This window comes from Meles meles, chromosome 21, assembly GCF_922984935.1.
Source record: "Meles meles chromosome 21, mMelMel3.1 paternal haplotype, whole genome shotgun sequence".
NCBI lineage: Eukaryota > Metazoa > Chordata > Mammalia > Carnivora > Mustelidae > Meles > Meles meles.
In genome coordinates, this window is record NC_060086.1 from 32,934,008 (window position 1) to 32,957,306 (window position 23,299).

Below are 23,299 nucleotides of genomic sequence, written 5' to 3' on the forward strand. Positions count from 1 at the left end.
TCTTAACACATTTTCTTTTTAAATCAAAACCTCTGGTTTTGCCAGTCTTCCACTACAGGGTCAAGGCCTTCTCTTTCCACATGTATCAGCTGTCTGGCATAAACCACCACGGTCTATGATTTTGAGTTTCAATTTTTTATAAAGTGGAACAAAAATTTAAAGGATTTTAAGTAAAGAACTATATTTTTACAATTTTTAACCTGATTTTTCCAATTCTCTCACACACCTGATTCAATAGTATTAAGCAAATGACTTTGTGTTTCCAAATATTTAACTTTTTTTGCACTCGTATTTCGTAATTTTACGTAACATTTAGTTAAACTATGTAATTATGATTACTCCTGCTACTGGCATAAACGGATTTGGGGATAAACACAGCTGATTTTTGGTTAGCATACAACTTCATCAGTGAGAACAGAAATGCATACCAGACTTCAGGGTCACCTCCTGTCCCAAGACAAAAGGCCTGGAGAAGGTCGGTAAACCAGCAAACTGGACCAATGGAGGAGAGATAAAAGAAGTTCTACCATAAAGCATTTTAAAGATTTATGTTAATGCCAAAGGCATCTCAAATTAGAAACTTGGGCCTTTTTAAGTTTCCTCATGTTTGTTAATATAAATTACAACTTAGATATTATTTTGTAATCGTCTAACTTTATGCAAATAAAGTTAGTACTTTATTTGCATTAATTAACACTGTACTTTGAGACAAATGTTCAGAGTACATGCCAAATGAAAGTTCATATTCAGAGTACCATCAACAGCACTCCAGCAACTCTACGACTATAAATCAGTTTCTACTGCCACTGTTAAATAGGAAATTATTCTCATTTTATCACAGTCCTTCAGAATACTTGTGAATTCTTCTCTACATTAAATACACTTTGGCACATACCATAAAAGAACAATTTCAATCATCTGTGAAAATTTTATTAGTTTTCGACAGTAGTGGATAAGGAGTTTGGAGTTTTTCTCAACTAATTGAGATAAAATTCACATTCCATGAAAGTCACCACTTTCCATGAAAGTCAGTGATTCTTAGTATATTCACAAGGCACGCAACTATCACTAATTCCAGGACATTTTTACCACATTTAAATCCCATGTGCATTGGCAATCATCTCCTTGTCTCCTCTCCTTGCAGCTTCTGGCAACCACTCATCTACTTTCTGTCTCTATGGATTTGCCTATTCTAGACATTTCATGTAGAGGATGAGGCCTCTGTGGGGAGCTCCTTTCGCTTAACATAATGTTCTCAAAGATTCAGCCATGCTGTACCATGTGTCAGTATTTGTTTCCTTTTTCGAGGTAAGTAATATTCCATTGTATGGATTTACCACATTTTGTTTATCCGTTCATCAGTGATGGACTAGATTGTTTCCGCTTTCTGGCTGTGATGAGTAATGTTGCTATGAACCTCATGTTCAAGCTTTGTGTGAACATGTTTTCAATTCTCCTGGGTACATACATAGGAGTGGAATTACCTGTACGCCTAACTATTTGAAGAACAATACACAACTGTCCACAGGGATACACAGCATGCATCATTTTACATCCTCCCCTCCAGCAGAACAGAAGGGTTCTAATTTTTCCAAATCCTCTTCTTTTTGGGGGGGTTAATCATAGCTATTTCAGTGGATATTAAGTGGTACCTCGTTGCTGTTTTGATCTGCATTTCTCTAATGACTAATGATGTTGAGCACCTTTTCATGTGCTTATTGGCTATTTATGTATCTTCTCTGGAAAAAATGCCCATTTAAAAGTTGGGTCATTGGACTTTTTTGTGTTAGTTGGAATAGCTCTTCCACGACGTGTGTCTGTGAGGAGCTGTCACACAGTGCTGGTGAGAATGTAAAATGATACAGCTACTTTGGAAAGCAGTTTGGTGTTTTCTTAAAGTGCTAAATGTAATTTTACCCTGTGATCCAGCGATTCCACTCCTAGGTGTCTATCCAAGAGAAATGAAAATGCATATCCGCACAAAGACTTACAAGCAAATGTTCATAGCAGCATTATTCCTAATAGTCCCAAACTATAAACAATTTAAATGACCATCAACTAGTTAATGAAATTAGCAAAAAGTGGTATATCCTAATACTAATACAACATGGAAGAAACTAAGATACATTACGCTCAGTGAAAGAAGCCAGACATCATGACCCCGTATCGTATGATTCCATTTACATGAGATTTTCAGAAAAAGGAAAGCAGAAAGCCTTCATGGCTGAAAACAGTGGTCTTCTGAGGCTGGGGTGGAAACCGAGATTACATGTACATGGGATGGCCGCTAGGTTTCTTGTTGGTGTGATGAAAATGTTGTAACAGTAGATTGTAGCGAAGGCTGCCTACCTCAGTAAATTTACTAAAAATCACTGAACTTTACACTTCTAAATAAGTAAAACTTCGGGTATGTAAATGGCACCTCAATAAGGTTGCTTTAAAAAAATATATGATCTGTATGTACCCTTGTATAGCAGCATCACTTAGAACTGCCCCAAACTGGAAACAACTCACATGACCTTCGGTCTGAGCAGAATAAGAAACTGGTGCATGGATACGACAGATGGCCCCCGAGCAGTAGCAGGACGGAGCTCCTGACACCTGCAGCAATATACCCGAGTCTCAAATGTGGTCCTCTGTGTGCAAGGAAGCCGCCTCCAAAGGGCTTCGAGAACTGGGAAGCCACTTCTGTGAGAAAGCCAGAGCTCTAGATACGGAGAAGACATCAGCGGCTGCCTCGAGTGGGATTGGTAACAAAAGGGAAGCCAAGGGGAAGTCTGGGGGTGAGAGAACTGTTCTACATCTTGATTGTGGTTGTGGTTTTTTGTCAAAAATCAGAAATGTATGTCAAAAGCAGTGGCTGTTACCACACATTTATAAAAAGTAAAGTCAGAGCAATGACATGGCAAAAGATGATTTCTCGCAGTTTGATTTTTCATAGCCAACAACTAGAAACAACTCCGGGACGGGGTCACGACCCCGGGAGACGGGTTAAATACACAGTTGTGCATTTACGGTGTCACATACACGGGACATCCACAGAGTAAGCGCCATGCAGTCATCAGAAAAGATGAGGAAGTGCTCCGGGGGCACTGTCAGGGAGAGAGATCTGATTTGCCAAGTGAGACAGTCAATGAGAGAAAGGGAAAAAGAATATATTCATTTTTGTTACAGTGGTACTCTGGGGGCAGACACAAGAAAGGGGTGAGTGGCTGTCACCCGTGGGAGCGCGCGCACCGGTGTGGCGGTGTGCTTGCCGGCCGCGGGGAGAGATTTCCCCCCGTTTCACTATCGTCTTTGAACAGGCGGATGCAGTATTATGCTTTAAAAAGAAACAAATCAAAACCAAAGAAACTTTCTGAACACTGTCTCATCCTCCAGTATACAATATATACTTCCTCTCACCTTTGTGTCATCTACCATTTGTCTTTCTATATTCAACTTAGCCAAGGATTAAAATACTGAACTGAACAGAGCTAAGGCAATCCTTGCAATAAACTAATAAAAATCTCTCTTAAATTGGTGCTAATCACTCCTGGGCAGTTGTAAACCACACGAGCTACAAGGGGCATGGCTTTGGGCAAGTCACTTCACCTCCCTAAGCCTCTTTGTAAGATGGGTGTAAATGGTGTCTCCCAAGCTTGCCGGTGCAAATTAAAGGAGACGATGTATGTTAAGTGCTCGGAGTCATGCTTGGCGCTGAGAAGGCATTCGTAACTGCTCACTGGCTTCCTCTTTAGCTATGGTAATATCCTGGCTGGCGTATCCACCTGTCATTGTATTCAGCCCCTATTACTTAAGACCTCCGGTGCTGAAGGCTTTCTTCTGTTTGTTGGGCTGCCTGGGTTCAAATTCCAGCTCTGAAATTGTCTAGTTGGTGGATAAGAACTTTCAAAGCCACAGGATCTTTGGTTAAAGATGGAAGTGACGAAGGCTCGTAGTTTGTAGGATGAAAGGGAGAACTGAAGACAGATGAGGGGTCACAGCAGAGCTGGGAGCACACCGTGCAGAGTCCATCAATGCTAGCAACCAGTACCACTATTTTGTCTACCGCAGGCCTGGTCCCCTAGGACATGCAATGACATAGAGTGTCACACTTATTATCTAAATTTTGCAAAAACTTCACAATAGGCTTTATTTCTAGCTTGTCTTGACTTTCTAATTAGACTTCAAACTCCGAAAAAAAAAAAAAAGTTATTCCTACCAACTGTTCAGACACACAAAAATACCATGATGAATAAATGATAATGGGTTTTAAAATCTCCCTAGCACAGGCATAATACAGGCTAGCTCTAAAAGTAACAGAAGTTGAAATCAATATTTATATATTGTGTTGTCTTCTCCAACATTAGGGATTTAACAGGCTTTGGATTTCCAGATAGCTGGCAATATGACATGGGAAAGAAAAAAAAATAAACTCATTTTTAAAGGAATGGTACTGGGGTGCATGGGTGGATCAGTGGGTTAAGGGTCTGCCTTCAGTTCGGGTCATGATATCAGGGTTCTGGCCTCGAGCCCCACATTGGGTTCCCTGCTCAGTGGGGAGCCTGCTTCTCCCTCTCCCTGCTGCTCCCCCTACTTGTGCGCGCTCTCTCTCTCTCTGTCAAATAAATAAAAAATCTTTAATATAAATAAATAAATAAATAAATAAAGGAAAGGTGCTGTTCTGGGGCACCTGGGTGGCAGAGTTGGTTAAGCGTCTGACTCTTGATTTCGGCTCAGATCATGATCTCAGGGTGGGGAGATGGGGCTCACACTGGGCGTGGAGGGGAGCCTGCTTAAGATGCTCCCTCTCCCTTTTCCCCTCCCCCTCCCTCCAACGGCTCTAAAAATAAATAAATAAAAGAGAGAACGGGCATTGTTCTTATAGTCACTTCTGAAATCTAGGTACCCAAATTAATCTCAGTGGATTACAAGATTCCCGAAGTTGTTTGTTTTTTTAAGGACAATCCGTAAAAGCTCTCCATGTACTTTTTATTCCTTATAACGTGCACCTCTTTGGCTTTTTCTTAAAGGAGCCAGAGAAGTTCAGGATTTTGAATTTAGTCCCTGAAGTAATTATCAGGGTTACAAGATCCGTACTGGAAATGACTAAGTACTGAAGGGGAAGGCAGCTCAGGTTGCTGTGTTCCCCAAGCCCTTTGTTTTTCAAGCAACATTACTTTAATTATTTCCTATAAATACATCATTGTCCTTAAGAAAAATATTTTTCAGATAAAGATGAAAAAAATCTTTAATCATCACTTGGAACATGGACCTTGGAAGATCACTTGGAAATGACCTCAGCTTATTATAAACCTTCTAAGACAGATTTAGTGCATAAAGCCCACTTGCCAAATAAAAGCAACTATTACATGGAATTTCATTAAACAAGTTATTTTTAAAAGACTCAAGAGTTTTTATCAGATATGTGGCAACAGAATATTTTTACAAAATTCTGGGAGATATGGTTTTAAAAAAAATCCAAACAAAAAAACAGACCTGCCAACTGGACAGAGCTGAGTTGTCAGCCACAGAGGGCTCCCGCTCACCCTCACCCATCTCCAGGGCCACCTTCAACTCTTCTCAGGTTTCAAACCTTGGGCTGGCATGACCATTCTCTGCCAGACCAAGATTTCCATTAAACTGTGGGGAGGAATTAAAATTTCCTTTTGAATCCAGAAGAGACTGGGTCCCCAAGTATTTACCTGCAATGGAATTCCGACCAGGAAGCAGTGCTCCCCTCCACCCCCCCCCCCCCCCGGAGGGGCTGGACAGAGGATGAGCTCTGTGCTGCCATTACCTACGCACCCTTGACAAGACGCCTCCAGAAAGGAACAGACAGCTGCACCGTGCTGACCTGAGATAGACAGCAGTGGGCAGACACTCACGTTAATGCAACATCCCAGTCTCCATCTTCTTAGCACACTGCACTATTAAAGGCTATAAACCTTAATGTGGTCCTCGAGGCAAGTGGTTGGGGTGTGACGCGGGGCGGTGAGTCTTTGTTTGAAGTGCTCAGGCAACTCCAACAGGTACCAAAGCACAAAACAAAAGACAGATTTCATGGTTTTGAACAACCCAACCCTGTGCACGACAGCAAAGTACGCAAAGAACATACAGGAAAAAAATATAACAGGAAAATGTTATAGTTATAACATTATATATATAATGTTACAGTTATATTAATGTTATAGTAGTTAAAAAAAATACTTAAAGACAGAAACTGAGAAGAACCTATTGCCCACCAGTACATGAACTGAACTGCAAGGGTAAATATCCATTATCTCTATCTATATAGATATATGGAAAACCTGGCTACTGAACAGAAAAGATCATGTACACATACAACACATACACGGACTGAGCAAGAGAACTGGGGCAGGTAGGCAGAGCAGCGGACAGGCTGGCAGGCAAGAGCAGGCAGGGAGAGACTGGACACGACAGACTAAAGAGGAAGACGGCGAGCTGGACAGAGATGGGGCAGGAGGCAAAGAAGAGCGGAAATGGGCAGGCAGACACGGAGACCAACAGACACGCGGGGACTGACTGCCAGTATACACTTCCACAGGTGCGTGCTCGGTGTCCCTGACTACAGCCGCCAGCCACATGTGTCTGTTTAGATTTAAATGAATTGAGATGAAATGAGACAAAAAATGCAGGTCTGCAATCAAACTAGTCACATTTCGAGTGCCCCACAGCCACGTGGGGCTAATGGCCACCGCACCGGCGGACAGATGGTAACACCCCTTCACTGCATGAGGGTCTAGTGGGTGGTGCTGCTCTAGACTCCTCGGGATTGTGTGACGTTGACACAATGAGCATGCTGTACTTGTGCAGTCTGCAAAGAGAATAAAGCCATTTCCAATGAGAAAAACAGAAATACAGAGGTTTTGGGTCCTCCTGCCCCATGCTGCATCTCTTTTAACATTTCTTTCTCAAACAGCACAGAAGCACCAGAGGGCTCACGAGGGCTTACTGACCTATGTACTGCCGGTTTTCTAAGTTATCTGGTTCCTACTAAGTCAGTTAACTACTTAACAAGACTTCAAATGCCAGCAAAATAAGGAAGACAACGACATATATTTGGAGCGTCGTGACATCACTCTTGTTCTCTAAAATTTAAAGAAAAGGTCATGTTACTCATTCTTCATAAAGTAAGTGCAGTCGCTAGAAACCCCTTGGAGTTTAGACAAACATTTTAGATGGAAGCTTTTCTTCAAAAGAATAATAGCACTTAAAAATAGCATTCATTTTTTTCTGATTCAATTCAGTACAAAGTAGAGAAGAAAATAAAGTAAACCTGAGGTTAAAAAAGGGGGCCACATTAACTGTAAAAGAAAATGGCAATGCTAAGAACCCGTTTTCAACTGAAAGCTGTAACACCAAAGCAATGAATGTTCATAAAAACCAGTTTCTAAAGGCTTTCTCATGTAAGAGATGTCTGAAGCATCTGGTGAGGTTTTAAGAGAATAACACTTTAAAGAAAAGCTAATAGAAAGGTCTCCAGAAAAAAACAGAAGGGATACATACAAGTTTGCGGGGAATGTGCAAATGGTAACATTTTGAGACCCTCAGTTCGCTCTGAAAAAACCACTGAATGCTGCTCAAAGATAGTCCCTGTGGCCATCCCCAGCAGCATCCAGTGACCCGCTGGGTCCCGTGGTTAGATCTAATCTGTGCCCTCAAAGTTCTCCTTAAAACCCTGCCCAGTATCACACCCACCGACTTGCCCAACGCAAACACCCACTACTCTACTGCCAGACCCTACGTTCCAATCACAACCATCTGGTCGAAGTTCCTACCGTGGAGCTTTGCACAACATATAAATTTCCAGTAATTAAGCCAGTATAAAAGTGACACAAGAATGTACGCTAGACCAATGGAGCAGAACCGCAGACTGAGCAATCTAATACACGACAAAGTGGCACTACAAATTAGTGGGAGAAAAGATGGACTACGCAATCAGAGAGGCTGGCTCATACCACCAGTTTATTCACATGGAAAATTATTCCCTATCTCATACCACACACACAAATAAATTCCATGTGGATTAGACTCATGCTAAGGAGCAGAACAAACTTTTAGAAGAAAATATGGTAGGATCTCTTTATGACCCCAAAGTACTCCGAGTACGGCAGGATTTATTAAACATGATGCAAAGAGCACCAACCATAAATGAACAGACCAATAAATATGACTTGATGAAAATGTAAACTTGCACACAACAAAGCACACCATAAAAGATAAGCCACTGGGAGAACATATTTGAAATGCAAAATATCAACAAAAGATAAGTAGCCAGAACATATAAAGAACTAAAGATATAGAGGGCGGTGGCGGTAAGCAATCTGACAGAAAAAAACATACAGAAGAGAAACAAGTCACAAAGGAGGAAAGTGAAATAGTCAAATAAACAAGGAAATGATGCTCAAACACTCTAGAAATGAAGAAAATGTACCACTTCAAATTAGCAAAAAACCTGAAAATCTGATAATACTAAGGCCTGGCAAGGGTATGGGACAACAGGAACTCTCAGACATTGTTCTAAGGAGCTGCACTTGGTACAACTGGAGAATGATCTGGCAACACCTAGTGAAGTCAAGGATGCACATACCTGATGTGCCAGGCGTTCAACCTCTAGGTACACTCTCAAGAAGCTGTTAGATATGCACCAGAAAACAGGTGCTGCATGTTCACAGCAACACTGTCCAACAGCAAAGCACGGAAATGACCAAACTCCCGCTGACAGCACATGAACAACTATTATAATCCTAGAATGCCACATAACAAAAATGGATAATAGTCACGAACGATAGGAATTACTGCTACATACATCAGTACGGAAGTATCTCTTACATACCGTGAAACGAACAAGCAAGTCCCTGTAATATACAAGAAGTTACCATACTGCCCGAAGTTCAAGACCCACAAACTAAATACAGTGTGCATAAATACAAAGGCATGTAGCATGAGTAGAAAGCCATGGAAGGGAGTCACACACCCTCACTTCGGGAGGACGGTGAGCAGCATCTGGCAGTGGCACGTCCGCAGGGGCATCGGCTCTGCTGCACTGCTTCACTTTATATCATTTTAGGCTTTCCATGTAAAGCAAAGGTAGCAAAATGTTATGATGTGACTAAGCTGTACAGAGGTTCTATCATTCTCCATATTGCTCCATATCCGTAGGTTATTTCAAAGCGTAATTTGCATTTTCAAGAAAGAGAGAAAGCAGCAGAGGGACACCTACTGAAGGGGTGTCTGATGTCTCAGATGATGTCTCTTTACATCATGCCTGGGGCTACGGGCAGCTTTTCTTTTCTTGCCTTCTTTACTTTCTACTTCTTTTCTCCCAGAAAGTCAACCCAGACACTTTTAGTCCGATTTCTTCTCCCATCTCACCGCCCAAACCAACACGGTACTTTTTTGCTCTTGGAGGGCCTGCTATGTGCATCCTTGCATTTATATAAATTGTATATTAAATGCCTCCAAGGTGCCAGTTCCTGTGCCAGGAGCTGGAGAAACATACACTGCCCTTCCCATTAGCCGCAAGGAACAGAAACATGAGACAAGCAAGGAAAAAGCTATGCAATTAAAATTGCGAGGAATACTATGATGGAAGAGAGTACGTGCCACAGGAACATATTACAGAAAGGCACCATATAGCGTCAACTGGGTCGGAGGGATAGGAATATGGCAGGAAGGGAAGGGTGGAAGGGCCTTCCGGACAGAGAGACAAACCAACCCGGTGTCTTCTGCAGGACGCTGGAGCCCCTGAAGGGCGGGGATTGCTTCTGATTCCTATCTGATTATCTCACTCCTTCTGATTATCCATCTCCCCACTCTGTGCCCATTTCTTCCTGGGCGCTCTAACAAATGCTTCCTGGAGACTTCTAAGGCGGCCTCTCAGCAATCAGGAGATTCTGCGCTGGTAGCTCTAAGGTAGGAAAGCAGTCCTTGGGGAATGACCCAGTAGGTGAAAGGAGTAGTCACCCACACAGGCAGAACCGAGTCTGAGCCCACTGTCTGTAGTAGCTCAACCCCGCAGAAAGCACTTGCATAGGCTCCACATTATGAGCGAGCAGAGCATTTTTCTCCAACTACCCATCCACCTGTTAGCCGTCTCCTCCCTCGTGCAGCACCATCACCCTCCCCTACTCACCAGTTTGCTTCAATACTTTTAAGGGCACCTATGTGTGCCAAGCTAGGGCTATGAAGACCCATAGAAGCATGGCCTCTGCCACGAAGAGCTTTCCTTCTAGGCCATGGATCACAACTAAGGGTGACTATGTCCCCCAGGGACCATGTAACAATGTCTAGAGACACTGCAGGTTGTCACAATGCAGCAGAGGGCAGGGGGTATGCTACTGGCATCTGTGGGTACAGTCCAAGGATGTTCCTTACAATGACAGTCCCCCACAACAAAGAATTATCTGGCCCCAAACGTCAATAATGCCAAGGCAGAAAAACCTGGTATAGATGATTTAGAACCATGTCTAGCGGGCAAATGGCAGAGGTCAAAAGCCAGAGGCCTACGAGAGTGACATACCAGGTCATGAGACAGGCACATCAACAGTGTCCATAGTGCAAGAACGAGAAACCTGCTCTAGAGAATCAGCGATGTAATTATGGCACGATGCACGAGGAGTGTAAAATGTCGTCCAAACACAAAGATGCAGCATCGCCTCTAGAACCAGGAGAGAAAAGGTTTCCTCGGAAGTGACATCTAGTTCAAAACCTGAAAATCAGACAAGTTAGAAAGAAATGTAAGGACGAAGGCTGGGTAAAGCGGTTATCCCAGACACGAGGGACAGCTAGTGGGCAGGTGGCACTATGGAACAGAAGAAATACATCCGTACAATGGAAAGTGGGAGCAGCTGCTGAAGCCCTGGAGGGGTAGACAGGCCCAGATCATAACGGCCTTGCGTGATGGGCAAGAAACGCTGGTGTTATCTTTAGGATAGTAAGAAGCCACCAAAAGGACTGATACAGAGGAGTGATATAAACAAAGCTTGATTTAGGACAATTGATTGCTAAGTAACTAAGTGGGAAGGGGCTGCCACAACCCAGAAGACAGTCATGGCTTGACCTAACACTGATTCTGATGGAGGGAAAGCATTCAAGAGATGCTTGGGTATTAAGTACCACACTAAGACATGTACCTATTCCAGTTCTCTGCCTACTAATTTCAAAGCCCCACAAACTCCCAAACCTTGAAGTTTTAAAATTCATCTCTGGCCCAACCTAACCAGAACCATGTGGCAGCGAGACCAGAATGCAGACTCAGTTGAGGCTATTCATAGCACGTTCACCCTACTGAATGTGAGTATTTCAAGGCAGGAGTCCTAATGTTTAATTACAGGGTAGTGCCCCAGACCTCACTGGGTAGCACAGTAACTTTTTAAAATTCAAAAAAGTCCTGGGGCGCCTGGGTGGCTCAGTTGGTTAAGCATCTGACTCTTGATTTTGGCTCCTATCATGATCTCAGGCCATGAGATTGAGCCCCACATCAGGCTCCACCCTGGGCGTGGGGACTCCTTGAGATTCTCTCTCTCCACTTCTCCCCACCCCCAAACACTTCTCTAAAAAGACCCCAAACAAAACAAAACAAAGAAACAAAAATAAACAAACAAAAACCCAGAATAAAAAACTTCCCTAAAATTAGAAAAAGCCTGTATTCCAAAAACCGCAGGCAGGCTCAAGGATTTACAGTAAGGGGTTGTGGAGTTACACAAAGTGCTAAATAAACTTTGATCAAACTCCGGGGAACTGGGCAAAGTAGGTAATGTGTTCAGAGCACATACATCCCTACTACGTGATTCATTTTATGTAACTTTGCCTTAAAAACCTAGACATTTGGCACGTGATCCTAGCAGACACAGCAGCAGGATTTGGGGAAAGAACCAAGATTATGTCACTGAAATTTATCTATTTACTTCATCATTCTTCCTCCCCAGAGGGCCACACAGAAGAAAGAGTAGATACAGTCAGTAACAAGCACCAGATCTTCATCTGAGTAGAATCATTCCAAATGCAGCCAGTTAGGCATTGAAAGAGTCTGAGGGCCACCCTCCCCATCACCACGAGCACAGCCATAAACACACCGGTGACCTGATGCTTTCTTGGCAGAGGCGACCTGGCCCCTCTGCACCCGTGTCAAGTGGTCACTGGGCACAGCTGCAGAGACAGGGAGGAAGGGCCTGGGTCCCACTCCCATTCATCCCTTCACTCCTAAACACATATCTGTGAGGGATTTCTGTGTCCCGGGCACTGTTTCTTCTAGGTGCTGAGGACATAACAGAGACAGATGTGGTCCTTCAGAGGTCATGGACTCTACAAGGGCACAAGGACATAAAATGTGTCATTACAATGAGGTGTAAGAAGTGAGGAAGGGGGGGCGCGCCTGGGTGGCTCAGTGGGTTAAGCCTCTGCCTTCAGCTCAGGTCATGATCTCAGGGTCCTGGGATTGAGCCCCGCATCAGGCTCTCTGCTCAGTGGGGAGCCTGTTTCTCCCTCTCTCTCTGCCTGCCTCTCTGCCTACTTGTGATCTCTGTCTCTGTCAAATAAATAAAATTAAAAAAAAAAAAAAAAAAAGAAGTGAGGAAGGGAAAGCATAATGATGACAGTGTTCAGCAGAGGGACCGAATGAAGTAGGAAGGGAAGAATCTAGAAAGATCTGAGAAAGCGATATTGAAACGGAGACCTACAGGATGATGAGAAATTTGGATCCGAAGGTACTAGAAAGAAATAAAGCAATGGAACTGAAGTGAACCAGACAGCAGGAGAAAATGAGGTTTGAGAGCGAAGGGAGCTCTCAAAAAGGGAGGTATAAGGCAGTGAAGCTCAGAGCCAGCAGAAACATGGTGGAACGCAGCTTCAAATGTAGGCTGCAAAGGGGCTATCATCTATCCATCCTCCTGGAAATGGGACTACACTTTCTGATGTCCCGGAAGGCACTTCTTGCCTAAAAAAATAAATAAATGTGGGAAGTGTGTTTAAAATACTTAAACACTTATTATGCTTATTTGTTTTGGTCTAGGAGAAAACAACTCTTCTAATGTACTAAAGTACACCTAAAATGCACTTCAAATGGACAAAACAAACAGTTGTGCACTGAAACATTTAGAACACTTACAGTGAGTCTCAATCATAAATTAGGTCATCAGCAGCATGCTGCCAACTTTGTAAAGGACTACGGTCTGGCAGGGTACTTTAGAATAATAAATTTACCAGAAACATAATTAAGACATTCAGATGTCAATTGAGAAGACTTTGGCACATTAAAGTTTCCAACCACAAATATACCAGAGCAAATCATACTCTATATTCTGAACCTATGACCGTCTGAAAAGCAAATGCTAGAACTCTACCCCAGCGGTCCCAAGGACTCACCATTCATAGCCACTACTTTTATTTTTTTTTTTATTTTTTTTATTTTTTTAAAGATTTTATTTATTTATTTGACAGAAAGAGACCACAAGCAGACAGAGAGGCAGGCAGAGAGAGAGAGAGGGGAAGCAGGCTCGCTGCCGAGCAGAGAGCCCGACGTGGGACTCGATCCCAGGACCCTGAGATCATGACCTGAGCCGAAGGCAGCGGCTTAACCCACTGAGCCACCCAGGCGCCCCGCCACTACTTTTATTGACAGATTCTTGTTAGCTCATGCCAGAGTAACAGACTTTTTAGTTCTGTGTAATGCTTTTTACCCTAAAATAATTCAAGAGACCTACTAAAAGAGCTCGTATTTAACTTAGTGCACTCTGGAGACTTCAGTGGGGGAATGAAGCCTGATGTAAGGGGAGGCACACCTCCCAACTATTACTTAGTTTCTCTGTGGATATGTTCCCCGCCCCCGGCCCCCCGCTAATTGTCTCCTCCTCTTTATCTGTTAGAATCATGTACTGACCCCTCCTGAATTCCTCCGTGACTGGGCCTGATGTGTAGTTTTTCTGTCTAATCCCCTGCCATCGTGCAAGAGGAGCTGGACTTCTCTCAAATCATCCAGGCTCCCAGAAATTCAGCTTCCTCCACAATGGGAAACCTAAGATCCTCTCCAACCCTCACACAACAATTCCATCCCAGGCCCACCCCAGAATCTGGCGACCACACCCACTGCCTCCTGCTCTCTGCCGCTTGTATCTGCTTGTTCGCCCGCCTTCCCTCCCTCCAACCACCCATCAATTCTACATTCAACTAATAAGTCACTGAATATTCACTAACTACCTGCCTTTTGCCCAATTCTGTACTAGATACAGGGTCTGAAGCAGTCTGGAAATATGATGGCATAATAACCCAGAAGTGTCTGTCCTTCTTGAATTTACAAATCAGTAGAACAGACTGCTGACGAGCTGTAAGTGCTATGGGGACGAACAGAAACACAGGGAATGGGGATGTTAGCGCTTGAATTCAAATAGGGCGGCTAGGAAAGCCCTGAGAAGGAAACACCTGAGTAACCCTAACCCTGAAAGAGGTAAGGGATCAAGCTATAAAGAGGAGTCAGAGCACAACGGGGATACAAAAATCGGACTTCTGGAGCGCCTGGGTGGCTCAGTGGGTTAAAGCCTCTGTCTTCAGCTCAGGTCATGATCTCAGGGTCCTGGGATCAAGGCCCACAATGGGCTCTCTGCTCGGCAGGGAGCCTGCTTCCCCCTCTCTCTCTGCCTCTCTGCCTACTTGTGATCACTCTCCGTGTCAAATAAATCTTAAAAAAAAAAAAAAAAATCGGACTTCTGCTCTTGACTGGTCCCTCTGGCTGTCACACTCCCAACAGACAGGAGTGAGAGCAGAACCAGGCAAATCTGGCTCTGGCGCGTGGCCTCCTGTGCGGGCCCCATCCAGTGGCGGTTTTCCCTCCCCCAGCCGTCATACTGCTGGACTTGGAGGCGGGGTAAGTATCATCTGCTCATCATCACTCTTGTTTCCAGATGCTCCCTCCCCCACCGCCCTGAAGGCCGCTGGCTTTGAATGTCCTATCACCAGACTATGCTCACCACTGGGCTGTTATCCAACACCCCTCACCCCCATGACCACCTGCCAAACCAAGAATACTCGTCCATCATCACAATTTCATTTACCTGCCCTCTGACCACCACCTCCTAAATTTCCAGCTCCCCTTCTTCCAAAGTCTGGATCCACCAATCCATCCACCCTCCTGGGGTCTCCACGCCATTGTCCTACTGCCTTTTTACTGTTCCTCGTTCCTCACTATGGCCTCTTCCCTCTTCTACTTAGCGCTCAGTCCCTTCAACTCGACTGCTCCTTTGTGCCTGCTTGGCAGACCACGGACGCCGATGAAATCCCACGCTATCCCTACTGCACACCTGCCCCCAAAAGCGAAGAGCAGATGGGGTGGAAGGATGTCCAAAGTCAGCGGAGGCATGCTCCTGAGTAGGAGAGGGCATGGCATCCAGGGCAGAAGCAATGCCCCACACGGGACCTGCAGTCGGGTCCATGTGCAGTCAGGAGGGAGCACTTGGCAGAAGCAGCTTTAGGACGTCCTCTTCTGGTTGCTTCTATGTTCTGAGTGATGGTCAGCAAGGCCATGGAGGAGTGAGGTGGGAAAAGTGGTTAGAGGAAAAGAGAGCAGCTGTTGGAAGGGCGGGTTGGGGTGGGCAGGCGGGGGTGGGGTGGGTTGCGCATGGCACCCTCCTCTCCCAGGCTACCCAGCCCTCACTGGCCTCTAGCCAGCCTGGAACTAGGCAGGGGCGGTGGAGGGGGCAGACCACTTCCCCAGTACGAGTGTCGAACTCTGGCTTCCCCCATCCAGATCCCTAAAGCCAAGCACTGCTGGACAGACTCGGGAAAAGGAGAGGAGGGTGTCCCCAGTGCACAGTAACTGATTTCAACTGGATTTTCAATATTTTTCAGTAAGTCTTTTCCTCACCTCTGGTTAATGCCCATCCCAAAGCCCACAGCAAGTGAGGATTTCCTACTTTCCTCAGGTCCCTGGCACATCCCCCCCAACCCCTTCATTCTGGGCAGAAGAACTTGGCCTCTGTTTTCTTGAGCACAAAGGCCACGTGGTGTGAGTGAGCTTCTTTAAAACTTCCTTTCTTGGGGCGCCTGGGTGTCTCAGTCCTTAAGCGTCTGCCTTCAGCTCAGGTCATGATCCCAGAGTCCTGGGATCCAGCCTCACATCAGGCTCCCTGCTCAGTGGGAAGCCTGCTTCTCCCTCTCCCATTCCCCCTGCTTGTGTTCCCCCTCTCGCTGTGACTCTGTCTGTCCAAAACAACAACAACAACAAAATCTTTAAACAAACAAAAAAACCAAAAAACTTCCTTTCTCTGTGACTCAAAACCCCTGCAGGTTTAACATTCACTGTCCCTCCCTCCTGGCTCAGAAATATTCTTTCCTCTGCTGGATGGCTTAACCCCACCTCTCCCTCTCTACCTCTTCTGCCCCTAATCTACGGAGCTTTACTCAGTTATCCTACCTTTCTGGCATCTTGAATTTGTTATTAGACGAAGACAAAAAAGTATTCCAGATGGAGGAACCAAAATGAACAAATGGCCCAAGCAGGAAAGAACATGGAATGCTTGTGAAAAGGGCAAGAAACTGGTCTTATTGCATAGCAGAGTGTGCTGGAGAGTGACAGAAAATAAAGTCAGATGGCTGGGGTGGGACAACATTACAGAGTGTCTTAAAAGCCACAGAGTACCCCTGGGGCTAGTAATATATGTTAATAAAAAATTAAAAATTAAAAAGAATTTTTTTAAAAGTTAATGAAAATACTTACTAAAATATTCATAGATGAAAAAAAAAAAAGCCACACAGCGTAGGTCAATGATTTCTGAACAAGGAAACACTCCCGAGGGAAAGAGTATTTAAGGCAGAAGAGACTCAGAGCACAGGATGGGATGGAATGGGAAAGGAGGCTTTACACTGAAAACAGGAACCGGATGAGGGGCTGGGGGTGGGGAGGGTGAAGACAAGAGGGTGAGGGGATCATCCTGCCGAGTCTAAGGACAGCCCAGTCAAACGTGGGGGCAGCGAGAAGGAAGAGAAGACAAAAGGCACTGCCCAGAAAGGAACGGGCAGCGGCAACGGCTGACAGCACACCCTGGGTGAGTTCCAGCCCGAGACCCGGAGAGAGGGGCTGAGCGCTCCGAGGTGGAAGGCTGTTTTCCAGTCACCGTGCTTGGAGACTGGACGGCCGGCATCTCTGAGATCACGTGATGCAATCCCCGCACTTTATAAATGAGGAAGCAGAGGCCTCAAGAAGTGGAGTGATGTGTCCAAAGCCTCCAAGCAAGTAGTCGGGAGAGCTGGCGCCGGAGCCCTGACCCGTCTGCCTTCCGAGCTCCTGCCACGACACCCTGAGTTTCCTCTTTGGCCACGGAGACCCGCAGGGGCCACGCTTCTGCTGACACACATCACACTACGGGACGGGCCACTGATTCCAGCCCCTGCACACATCCCATCCAGGACAGTCAGGCTCCAGAGAGGCTGGGCTGACTCTACCCTAGGATTTTCACGGACCCCATCTCCAACTGCCACGTCTGCAGACCCTGTTTTCAAGTTTCTAGTAGGTCTCAGGGCAACACGGTAAACACGACATAACCCTACTCGAAGGGGCATTAAAGTGACTTTGAAATTACAGGGCAAACCACTGACCCTTATTGTTCCTTCTGCCCCTCCTATTCCGACTCAGTGAAAGCAGTTAAGATGCTGTTTGCCCCCTGGGGGACGGAAATCTTCGGCCCCGTGTATGATCTCCCGGCAAACACTGCGGCGGTATTTGGTATTCTTCATACTGTCAGCCCACAGAACTCCGCTGATAACAGAAAGGAGTCTTAACATTTCTAGCAAGGCTTCTACATTTTTTTCCCAGACAACATTCGTTAGTAAAAGAGGAGTTTCTAGGTAATTTCCCAAGGGAACTTTGGGCCTCCACAGAAGTTAATATGACTAGAGTGGCCAGCATTTTATGGAAAACAAGCACGATGATTTACGCTAAATAAATATGGACAACTTAGCTCTCTCATTTCCTCTGTCGGTGTCAAAAAGGACTTCAAGGAGCCCCCACGGACTTCAGCAAGGTATCCATGCTAAGACAGATATTTAGAGTGGGCTGTCCCTAACTATCTGAGCTTACTAAGAGATGCCTGAATGAAGCCAACAGATACAGTTGAATACTTTTATAACAAAATAATTCAGTATTATCTTTTTTTTCCTCCTCTTGCTATTTCGAAGGGCTGAAACAATTTTTTTTACAAAAGAAAAAGAATTATAAAATGTGCCAAATCCTTCCTTGGAGAATACTGACAAGCCTGCATTTTCAAGGACAAATTTCCAAATACCGGTGCCCACAATGGTAACAGTAATGCGAATAAACTGTACACAGTTCAGGTGCTGAGCTTGACCTCTCGGTGTACATTTTCTTCTATCTTTATTTCCTCATACTATTTATTTTGAAATGTATTTTTTACCCTTACCACATGCTTCGAGCACCTCAAAAGCTTATACTGACCCTATCTGTTTGCTTAGCAGCTTCAAGATTCTCCTTTGTGACTAAGTGGCAGGTGCTGCTCGGTTTATTTTCACACACGTAAACTAAGCCCTTGAACTTGGGGTGAGGAAAAGCGTTCGGCTTAAAGTTTGGAAAGGAAGGAACTACACAACAGCTTCCTTTAGAACAGCCTGCCTTTTCAGCTTCCTGCATGAAAATAATATTGTATTTGTATAGGAATTGCTAAGAAACAATGAAGAAATTATATTTTAGCCTTTAGAGACTTAAGCTTCAAACCCCTTAAACAGCAAACAATTTTCTCCAATAATTTGGATATTTAAATCAACCAAAGGACAGAAGAAGAGACTAAGAAGATAAAATGGGAATGTGGCACAAATTTTAAAGTGGATTATATAAGTTTCAGATTACTATAAGGAGCTCATGTTTTCTTTCACTAAATGACAGGCATTAAGACGTTCACTTTTAAAAATCCCAAATACCAAGCTACTGCATTTAGTAGAGATGATGAGGGAAGGGTTTTCTTTGTTGCTGTAGTTGCTGCTACTATTGTTGTGAAACTGGTTTGATTAAAACACGTAACCACACACATACGTACACACATACCCAAGTTCATGATTAAACACAGCTTTTCAGATTCTAACTGAACCAGAGACAGGTGAACATTCTCTATAAAAGTAAAATGAAAATGCATCAGAATCTCGACTCCCAGGGGAGAGAGAGCCCCTCCCCCCCACCCGAGGGGCAGGCTTTAACTACCCCCTCCCAGACTTGGACAAAGCAGCCACAATCCCCAGCAGTCTGCTCCCAGGGCCATCTCGCACACAGAGATTTCAGTAGCTAACATGAGTCCAGCCAGGAAGAAGATGAGGTTGCTCCATCTACTCTGGGTTCTCCGCGTGCATAATTCAGTGCGCTACAACCATGCATTTAGATATTCTGCTATCCGGGGTTGTTAAATGAACTGAAGCTTAGAATGAAAATTCAAGCACTTGTTCTCACCGTATTCTCTCCCGAGCGCTAACACTTCATCTTACACAAGCCGTCGGGATTCGAGGTGTGTTAGAGAATTCCATACACCTGGACCGTTCAGGAAAGAGTGGGACAGATGTGTGAAACTACAGACGCTACCAAGCTTCCTGGATGTCCTTTAGCCTGCCCTCGTCCCACCCCTTCATAGAGCCCAGCATCAGGCCCAGCAGCTGTTCCCAAGCCAGAGAAGTGTCCGGCCCTAGTCTGGGAGACGGAGGCCAGGTGGAGAGCAGCCCAGGTCACCGTCAGCTCCAGCCCTGGCAAGTGGCAAGTCCACTGCTACGGCTTGAACTCCATCAAGTAAAGAGGAGTGCCTGGAGGAGAGGTCGTGGCGGGGACAGAAGGCAGTGGTGGCCACTGTCGGGGATGAGAGCTCATGGCTGCCTGTGCCTGCCTGGCACCAGACGCTTGGGAAAGAATAAAGACAAGTGTGTCCCTGGAGTCCCTGGTAAGCCCAACCAGGCCCTCTCCCGGGTGCAGGTCAGGCCGTACTGCCGCTGATCCCTCTGCACCCCCCTCCTGCAGCCGCCACCCGCGTGCACTGCATTCCACCGCTTCTCTCTAGCTTGTCATCTGCCGGTAAGATTCTCAGGTCACTGGGGTGAGGAAGCTCATCTTTTCTTCTCTGTATTTTCCCCTGGCTTCCAGTGGATTCGTTGGCACAGGGCAGTCCTTTACTATTTGTTCCTGAACTTTCTGTTGTCGGAGACCAAAATGAAGTCTATCTTCATTCACTCCTGCAACTAGGCCAACCTCCTACCCTATGCCTACTGCTCATTCCTTGTATCTGATCAAAACTACCATCAAGGAAGGATATAATAAATCCCTTCAATCGAAAAGGAAAATGATAGGTGTTGATGAACCTTAGTGACCCTGCACAGTGGTGGGATTTCAAGTGCCTAGATGTGGGAGCTGAGAACCTTGTCTTCTCATCTGTGTGCCCAAGTCTCTAGCACGGATCTGCCACTTACACTGACAACAAGTGTGAGGTCAATGTCTGTCCTTTCAGTCGTTGCAGGAGTAGCAGCGTGAGGAGTTTAGTTTGCAACACCTTTCACTGCAGATCTGTATCAAGAGCGACATCATAACTTTCAACTCAATAATTTAAATGTTTCCATAGCAACTAGGCAAAGTGCTTCTTATAATACTGGGAGAGGCGAGCTCTAACTTAGGGTTCAACCCACTGAAATACTTCACAATCATTTGCTTTTGTTCTTAGTATGAAGAGAAAGGATGACAGCATTTAACTCTCTGTAACTTCGTCTCTAAGAACACTCTAACTTCACCATTAACACTAAATCAAAATTTCTTTTTTTCAAACATAACTAGATGATCATTTCCATTAATAAAGGGACAGCATCTTATCACTTGCAAATCTAAAAGATCCATAAAAAAGCAAATATCTCTCTCATCAGGCTACAGCTATATTTCAGACTCTGACAGAGCAAAAGGTATAAATTGCAACACTCTATTTTTAAAGTAAACATCACTTTTTCCTGATAACTGACTTTTTATAAAAGAACTGTCATGGACAATTCTATGAGATTAGAGGAGAGACCTCTGTGGGCTAATTTAAAACACAGTCTAAACCAGGCAAGAGGGGTAGCATAAAACAACTTCTCAAGACCTCTGTCAGTTCAGCAATTTTAACTCAAAGGACAGGAAAAGTGGATTCAACTTTTTTTTTTTTTAAGATTTATTTATTATTTATTTGACAGAGAGAGAGAGAGCACAAGCAGGAGGAACAGCAGGCAAAGGGAGAGGGAGAAGCAGCTCCCTGCTGAGCAGAGAGCCCAGTGTGGGGTTTGATCCAGACTCTGGGATCATGACCTAAGCTGAAGGCAGACTCTTAACGGACTGAGCCACCCAGGTGCCCCTCAACTTCTCAATTTTAATTAGGCTGCTTGCTTTCTGGAAGTCTACTGATGTCTATGATATTAAATGTCAATTTCCGGGCATTCGTTCACATTTTTTTTTGTCTTTTTTTAATGGTTGGTTTCCTTCCTTCCACCCACTCCCTCCACCCCTAATTATGAGACCTATAAAGAGCACTGGTGATACCCTGACAGCCCTAAGTTCTTATAAGGATAACAAAGTAGAAAAGCAAATATACCTCATGGACCGGCTAACTATACTAACTATATACTCAGCCATACTTTCTTCAGTGTGGTTCCCAAAGAAACACAGATGGGATTATACAGCCTACCTGGAAAAGCTGTCTAGTGAAAGGGGGGGAATTAAATCCTAGAGGAAAAGATCTCATCGGAAATTTAGTGGGTTGTTTTTTTTTTTTTTTTTAAATATTTTATTTATTTATTTATTTATTTGACAGACAGAGATCACAAGTAGGCAGAGAGGCAGGCAGAGAGAGGAGGAAGCATGCTCCCCGCTGAGCAGAGAGCCCAATGCAGGACCCTGGGATCATGACCTGAGCTGAAGGCTTTAACCCACTGAGTCACCCCCTGAAATTCAGTGTCTTTCAAAGCTTACAGTGTAAAAGCCTGTCTTTGGGGCGCCTGGGTGGCTCAGTGGGTTAAAGCCTCTGCCTTTGGCTCAGGTCATGATCCCAGGGTCCTGGGATCGAGCCCCACATCAAGCTCTCTGCTCCGCAGGGAGCCCGCTTCCTCCTCTCTCTCTCTCTGCCTGCCTCTCTGCCTAGTGTGGTTTCCTCTGTCGAATAAAAAAAATAAATAAATAAAATAAATAAAAGCCTGTCTTTGTCAAATTTTATGACTGGTAATAACTGTGTATTAACAAAAACAATACTCATTTCTTTGGTTTCTGATTCTCTATAATGAATGGGACACTCTGGTTTACAGGTGAAAGCTCAACAACTTAGATAACGAGGCCTTCCAACAACCTGAGACTTATGGAGATACTCAGAAGGCAAGATGTAGCTACATGAACAGACAAGAAATTCACTCTGCTATCCCATCAGGGCCAAAATATACAGACATCAGTCCATTTCGTGAGTTTCAGCCATCACGGTCTCTGCTACTTCTGAGCAGTAGCTGAGGAACATGAATTTCAGGACTAAGTTAGGAGACCACGTCATGTGACTTCCTGAAGTCTCCACCAGAAACGCCAAAAAATGGTGAAAAGAATGAGAACGTACGTTCGGCCCAGACATTAAAACAATAAATCCCTTTAGAGGCTGCTCCTACCTGACTACACAGACAACGCTCAGACTTTGGGGCTAGCCTTGGACTCATGGCTCATCCCTCAATGCTCTCTACTCTACACCATGTCAAAGTTCATTTGCAGTCTGTTTTCTGCTAGATTTCTTCCACTCTGGTTCAAGAGCACCCTCTGCAAAGACACAGTCATCCATTAACTAGGTAGATTACAGATTAGTACATATGTTACATCACCCTATGGTTTCACGACTGTTTCTTCCAGGAGCGAACCACAGTCTGTACGCCGGGGCATCCAGAAACCCGGTGGAGTTTCTCCCACAGGGAGGTGACTCACTGGTGACTGATGGCAGGTGGCCCCTAGCTCCGTCGTTGTCATCTATAGCTCAGAACGGGGAGGCAGGGGCCCCGTCGCCTCCTTAAAACTGCTACCCATTCAGTTTCCAACATTTCCATGTCAGCCCCACATTGACAGCAGCCCTGCTGGACTAGCTTCGAGAAGGCCGTAAGAGCGGGCGGCATTTTGTCACCAACCGGCCCATGTGCCTCGTGGAAGCGTAGCTACCTCATGCTAAGACCCCGTCCCGATGTGGCAGGGAAACTGGGACTCCAGGGAGTATCCCAGGGTGCCACCAAAGTCTGTGCACCTAAGAAGCACAAAGGCTGCCAATAACACAAAGAAAAGCCC

General features: G+C 44.9%; 1 protein-coding gene across 5 annotated transcripts in view; it reads right to left on the bottom strand.

The window, feature by feature from the left end:
• The window catches only part of MRTFB (myocardin related transcription factor B), a 185,654-nt gene that overhangs the window by 133,729 nt on the left and 28,626 nt on the right, over positions 1–23,299 (bottom strand). The window contains exons 1-2 of one of the 5 annotated variants that reach the window (XM_045992701.1): positions 5,163–5,176; positions 2,350–2,362 (exon numbers count right to left, since the gene is read on the bottom strand). The exons of the other annotated variants lie outside the window; for them this stretch is intronic. The gene's annotated coding sequence lies outside the window, so the exon portion shown is untranslated. Of the gene's footprint in view, positions 1–2,349; positions 2,363–5,162; positions 5,177–23,299 lie in introns of those variants that run through there. 5 annotated transcript variants of the gene reach the window in all.